Consider the following 7,025-nt stretch of genomic DNA (forward strand, 5'->3'; position numbering starts at 1 on the left):
TTGCGAAAAATAAAATTGACAATTAAAAATTAAAGTGGCTAATAAAAACTTGAGATAATAGAAACTAATCAAGAAATAGAAATTAGGTCACTAGGGTATCCTCCTAGCCAAATTTAATGCATAAATATATCCCGACAATGGTCATTCAATTTATAATGGCATCAAGAACCGTACCCAAGGCTTTTCAAGGCTCATGGGTCAATAGATTCCTTAAAGGGTATTCCTACTCCGGATCAAGGGTCGTAGAAACTCAATTGGGACAATCTAGAGCCTTGTTAGGGCCTCTAGTTGCACCAAAAGGCGAAGAGTCCTAGAATCAAGGTTCTCAAACTAGCCAATACGGCAATCGAAATTGGTATTGTAACAAACCATGTTCTAAACAAGTGTCCTAGCTATAAATTAGAGAAGTGATTAGGTCCCCTAATTTGTTCTAGACATGCTCATCTACACATTCAAGAGTTAATCAAGCTCCTAAGCATGCATCTAAGCCAAATATTATAGAATAGAACATATGCCAAACACAAAATTGAAAACCATTAAATCAAAACATATTTATTACATTAAATCCATGCTAGGGCTCAAACCCTAGCTTCCTAAATAGACTACTCACAACCCATCAATAAATCAACAAAAATATACATCAATTAAAGAGAAAAAGGTGAAGAGGAGTGAGAAGCAACAAGAACAAGTCACAAATTGCTATGGAGCAAGTATGACAAGCCTTGATTTATGATTTCCCACTTTTACCCAATCTCAAATATTGATGCTCCTTGAAATCCCTTGAGAAATTGATTAGGATTTGATGTAGAGTAGTGAAAATTAAAAGAAAATATAAAGTGGGTATGGATGGTGGTGTGGTGTTTTGAGGAAGAAGAGAGGAGTGATAGGTGGTGTGCAGCTGAAGGGTGAGAAGGAGAGAGAGAGTAATGGGATCTGGTGGTGTGTGCGGCTCTCCCTCTCTTCGTGTGGTAAGGTGTGTATATATATATTTAGGTCATGGTCTGATGGGAGAACAGAGAGAATAGGATGGTTAGAATTGGTTTGTGTGGCTGCAAAAGGAAGAGAAAATGATACAAATGAATGACATGTGGCAGCAAATGATTGGAGAGAAAATATATATATATATATATATATATATATATATATATAATAAAAATCAAAAGAAGCTGCAGCACAACGCGGGAAAAAGGATGATATTGCTGACGTCATCATGACGTCAGCACAGTCCAGAAATTTTTTTTTTTTCCTTTTCTTTTCTTTCTCCTTTCTTCTTTTCTTCATCTTTCTTTCTTTTCCCCAATTTTTTTTCTTTCTTCTCTTCTTCCTCAATGCACTTCCACACATTATCAGAGATGGTTTGATTCCGCTCCCTTGATGGTGTTGACCCGTGTTGACTTTTTCGTCCTTTTGTCGGAAACTCCAATTTGCTCCAATTTCGCACCATTTTCTCTCGTTTCCGCAATTTCGCTTATTTTCTACAAAGTAAATAAAAATAGATTAATTACATATTAATTTACAGGAGGATTAGCTTAATTCTAGTGTTTTAGATACAATTACATGCATATAAATGCGTGTAATCATTTAGTTAACTGCAAACTATAGTTGGTATTAGTAGCATTCCTGAGTGAATGTCTACGTGTATATATATATATATATATATATATATATGGGCTAAAGTCTGTTTAGTCCCTGTACTATGTCTCTCTCATCGTTTCAGTCCTTGACATTCCAATTTAATCTGAAAAGTCCCTGAGGTCTCAATTTCCGTCTAATAGGTCCTTTCCGCAGGAAATTAGCAATTGGCCTTGGGTGAAATGTCCAATATACCCCTCAATTATTTCTTTTTTCTTTTTTTTTCCTTTTTAATTTATTTTTTTTCCTTTTTTTCTTTTTCCTTTTTAATTTCTTTTTTCTTTTTCCTTTTTAATTTCATTTTTCCTTTTTTCCTTTTTATTTTTTTCCTTTTTCCATTTTAATTTCTTTTTTCTTTTTCCTTTTTAATTTCTTTTTTTCCTTTTTAATTTCTTTTTTTCCTTTTTTCTTTTTCTTTTTAATTTCTTTTTTGCTTTTTAATTTCTTTTTTTCCTTTTTTATTTTTCCTTTTTAATTTCTTTTTTGCTATTTCTTCTTTTTTTCTTTTTCGTTTTGCCTACTTTCTACTTCCTCAACCCACCAATCCCATTCCGATCAAGCTCCACAACCCATCTGTTTCCCAATCAGTTCGGAAATTCGCCGCTAAACCACTCCCCTCTTATTTTCACAGCCTACTTCTCTCTCTCCCACTCAAATCCCACTTTCTCTCTCCACATCAAGCCTCAATTTAGAAACTTTTCACTTAAAATTACCATTTTTTAACTTTTCACTGAAAACTACCATTTTTTCAAATTCTGAGGTTTTTGGGTGTTGCTCAAAATGGTGATTTGGATTTTGGGTTTGGTTGAAATGGTGGTTTTTGATGGCCAAGTTGACAAAAACCAGAAGTGAAGAAGAAGAATAGTGATGGAAAAGAAAAATGGCCGCTGGCGTGGAGAACAAGAATTGGGGTTTCGGGTCGATCTGGATTGGTTCGCCGACGTGGCGGTACTGATGCAGCAGAATACGATGGTCATTAATGTGGCGACCCGGAGACCGGATTACCACAGCGCCGCTTCCCCAAGGAACCCTTACACCCGCAACACTTGGAGTAAGTGTTTTGGGCCTAGAATTCCTCAAAGAGACAAGGCCTTTAGGTTGGAAAACAAGAAATCTATAAGCCCGAAATTTTTGGGCTTGTATAGTGGGCTTGGCTCGTAATCACAAGATTACGAACTAGGCGAGGAAGAGGAAAGGAAGGTGGTGTTGTGTTGAGTTTTAGAACCTATGTCAATTTTTAGTTCTTAGCCCAAGTTTGCATTAAGTTCATTAGATGGTAATTTACGTGAGTCTTCTAGGTCTAGCCCACTAGGACCTAAACTCAAATGGAGGTTCTAACCCTAGGGTTCCACTTTGGTGGTAAGCAATCACACACATCATCAACCATACATAACGTTACAAAAATTTAACGAAATCAAACAAGCCAAATAAAATAAACTTTAAACAAAACAAATTTTGGCCTCCAAGGATTATCCTCCGTACCCAAGCTTCGACAACAACAGCCTGCAAAACAAACTAAAGTAGGGGTTAGGCTCCTACATCCAGTCATTGCCCATGCCCGCCCCCATATCTAAGTTTAAAAAATATGATTTATCGTTTTGAGAAAAAGTAATAGATAAAAACCGGTTTGCGCTTCCACGTGATCGTCACCACGTAATTACAATCCCACGGCAATTGATCATCTTTCACACTTTCATCACAACCGTCCATCTAGCCAATCACTTTCCGGAATTCAATAATCACAAGGCTAGAGACAAAGGGGAGATAACAAGGGCATGGTGCACACTGCCCACCACCGGTGGCTCAAGGAGGAACTGACCTCTCCTTACATCCCCATCAATTGCCAACACATCAATCCAATCCACGCAAACCATTTCAATTGTAAAACAGATAATTTCCAAAAACCATGCAAGAGGCCTCATATAAAACATTGTATATGCAAGAAAAGCATAGATAGAGTTAAAGGCATCCCCTACCTGGAACTCGAGCTTTCTCTTGCAGCACTTGGCCTCAATGCAACCTTGTAGCAACCACCACTTCACAAGATCCTACCAAGATATCAAGCCTAGATCAATAAGCGGCATTAATGACGATAAACTAGGCTAGCTATTCACTCTCAATACTCTCCGAAGAAAATATTTCCTTTAACCTAATTACTAACTAATAACCTGACCATTTGGGTTCTAATAAGGGGTTTGTTGTTAGGAAGAGGGGGTAAGAACACTTTTTAAAAGACAAGTTGTCAAAAGCTGGAAACAGAGTTTAAGTAGAAACTGTTAAGGGCCAAGGAAGAGTGTTCAAAGTACTTGAGATAAATTCTTGGGAAAATTTTGGAAAGAAGATGGTTTAGCAACCAAATCAGTACGATTGAAACGGTTATAGTACTCTAAGTGAAGCCATTTTAAAGAGTAAGGGTTTTAAAGGCTAAAGTAAAACGATGTGCAGATTCTTTCCAGAAATACTAGCTTCTGTACACCTTTTTCAAAAATTCATAACTAATTCTAGAAAAATGGTTTTGAGGTGATTCAAAATCCGGAATGTTCATCTATTTGTCTACTATATTTCTCTAGAAGAAACTGACCCCAAATTCTCAACGGTTTAGCTCCAGTTTTGAAATGAATGCAACTGGGTCAGATTTTACTGAAACTGAAAATCTGCAGAAACTGGTTCTTTTGTGTAAAACTCTTTTGGTACCCAAAATGGCTGGTTAAGTAGACTCTAAGACACCTACAAAAAGTATCTAAAGCTTCTAAAGGCTTAAAGTCTCAGTCACCCTTCAATACTATAAGGGGAAGGTCTTGTAGCTCACTAACATGATGTTTTGAAGACATGGTGTTTGGACAACAGTAACACAAATAAACTCTTTGATCAAGCATGATTTCAATGTTCAAAATAACCATGGTTTAGCATACCCCCAACACATCAGAAAGAATGAAAGGTTCTAAGCTAAAACAACAAGGTTCCCACCACAATAGTGACAAGTTGTAATCTGCAAGAGTTTGTAACAACAACCAAAAATACATAGTGTTAAGGAAAGGATGATACTCACCAAAAACTAACAAACAAAAAAAAGATGAGCTTCTCTTGAGGATTTCAACAGGAAAGAGAGCTGAAGGAGCTGATTGGATCGAGTCCAGCCACAGGCCAAGAAGTTTGCTCAATCTCGAACATGCAAAGTGAAACAGAGACTGCTCAATATGTAAATGAGGTGTTTTGAACGTATTGAGTCTAAAATCGAGGAAACAAAGGGGAACTTGATGGTTTAAGAATCTTACCAACTGTTGGTATCAGTCTCAAGCAAGGTGTTGGGGATTCGGGTAGAGCAAGAGAGGAAGTTTAAGCAGAAATCCGGAACAGCTTCCGCTTCGAGGGGTGTACAGGTCTCAAATCAATTCCGATGGAGCTGAAATTTGGAGGCTAGATAGAGGAGACATAGGCGAACAACTTTGATGAAGAACGTTTTCTGATCGGAGATCTCGAACTAGGTGTTTCGAGGCTCGTAAACGGACTGATGTGTCCAGGGACGAGAGGAAAGGTGAGAAGAGAAGGGTGAATGACGATTTATGGCCTGGGTTCTCTCTTTTGAAGGTCTGAGATGATGTTCTTGGAGGAGTTGCCCTTTGCATGATGGAAACGTGGAGGGGAAGAGCTGAACGAGGCTCCCTTTCTCTCTGTCCAACTCTGACGTGAACAAGGAAAGAGGAAAAGCTGAGTTTTGCGTGTGAAGGAGAAGGCTCAGCTTTGGGCAGATAAATTTGGGGTAAAAGAATAAGGTGGTAAAAACCCAAAATGATGGGGAAAATAAAAGTAAAATAAGTAAATACAAGAAAACTCAAATTAAAATGTTGACAATGCCAAATAAGGATCGGGTCTCACAAAACTTATTTTTAGATAGAGAAATGGCAAGCAAGTTTTTGTCGGAGTTTTGCTCGAGTTTGAAAAACATAAGAAGTAAATAAATTGTGCTTTTGAAAGTCGGTGAGATGCTTGACGAGTAAGTTTCGGGTAAGGCGAGCAGAAATTTCTCCAATTATTAAGAAAGGTAAAATAAGAAAATCGTAAACGCACGCACGAGTATATTTCAAAATTATGCAAAGATGTCATTATGAGCTACAACCATGTTGGATCAAGGAAGAGGTTTGGGTCAAAGGTTGACTAACTTATTGGGCTAGGTTCACTAGCATACCCGTCGGTTGGGTGTCCAGAGTAAATTTTGGACTCTAACCTTACGCTATTCTCGGGCCCAAGGCCCAAGCCCAAACTATTTCCAAAAGTATTTAGCCGAACAAAGGTCGCGAAAAATTTTCCCGTCAAAAAGTGACGTTTGGAATTTCACGGGGTCTACAATTAAAAAGGAAAAAGAAAAAAAAAAAAAAAGGAAAAAAGAAATTAAAAAGGAAAAAAGAAAAAAAAAAAAAAGGAAAAAAGAAATTAAAAAGAAAAAATAAAAAAGAAATTAAAATGGAAAAAGGAAAAAAATAAAAATAAAAGGAAAAAGAAAAAAAAGAAATTAAAAAGGAAAAAGAAAAAAGAAACAAGAAAAAAAAGAAATTAAAAAGGAAAAAGAAAAAAAAATTAAAATGGAAAAAGGAAAAAAAGAAAAACAAAAGGAAAAAGAAATTAAAAAGGAAAAAGAAAAAAGAAACAAGAAAAAAAAGAAATTAAAAAGGAAAAAGAAAAAAGAAAAAAAAGAAATTAAAATGGAAAAAGGAAAAAAAAAAAAAAAAAAAAAAAAAGGAAAGATGAAATTAAAAAGGAAAAAGAAAAAAGAAATTAAAAAGGAAAAAGAAAAAAAGGAAAAAAAAGAAAAAAGAAATAACTGAGGGGTATATTGGACATTTCACCCAAGGCCAATTGCTAATTTCCCGCGGAAAAGACCTATTAGACGGAAATTGAGACCTCAGGGACTTTTCAGATTAAATTGGAATGTCAGGGACTGAAACGATGAGAGAGGCATAGTACAGGGACTAAACAGACTTTAGCCATATATATATTTACGTGAAATATATATGTGTAGGTGGATTTATGTGATAAAACAATAATTATGGGTGCGTTCATTTTATTGTTTTGGGGTGTGACTTTTCGTGAAACAGTGAAATGGTTGATTTCTATTGTTTTGAAAAGTGTTGTGTATTGTGGAACATTTTAGTTCGCGGGTAGGTTTTTAAATGTAAGTCTTGTACCGAGAGTAATTGATAGGGATCAATTACGGGGAATCTTTTATTTTAGATTCGTGTAACATTTTGGGTCCAGTGCGACTCGCTTAATGTTTTAATCTTTGTCACAGATGGTGATCGAGATTGAGTCACAGATGGTGACTGGGATTAGTTCACAGATGGTGATCGTAATCGGTGTAACATTTTGGGTCCAGTGCGACTCGCTTAATGTTTTAA

General features: G+C 36.3%; 1 long non-coding RNA gene across 2 annotated transcripts; it reads right to left on the bottom strand.

Annotated features, from left to right (window-relative positions):
* Positions 1–1,705: 1,705 nt before the first annotated feature.
* Positions 1,706–5,522, bottom strand: LOC133717606 (uncharacterized). 2 transcript variants are annotated; one of them, XR_009849801.1, is made up of 3 exons: positions 4,682–5,522; positions 3,256–3,680; positions 1,706–3,147 (listed from the first exon to the last, which is right to left on the bottom strand). It is a non-coding gene; the product is annotated as an uncharacterized LOC133717606 (long non-coding RNA). The 2 variants fall into 2 exon arrangements; XR_009849800.1 differs by having other exon boundaries at positions 1,706–3,680; positions 4,682–4,820; positions 4,908–5,500.
* Positions 5,523–7,025: the final 1,503 nt, after the last annotated feature.

Source organism: Rosa rugosa, chromosome 6 (genome assembly GCF_958449725.1).
Source record: "Rosa rugosa chromosome 6, drRosRugo1.1, whole genome shotgun sequence".
Classification (NCBI taxonomy): domain Eukaryota; kingdom Viridiplantae; phylum Streptophyta; class Magnoliopsida; order Rosales; family Rosaceae; genus Rosa; species Rosa rugosa.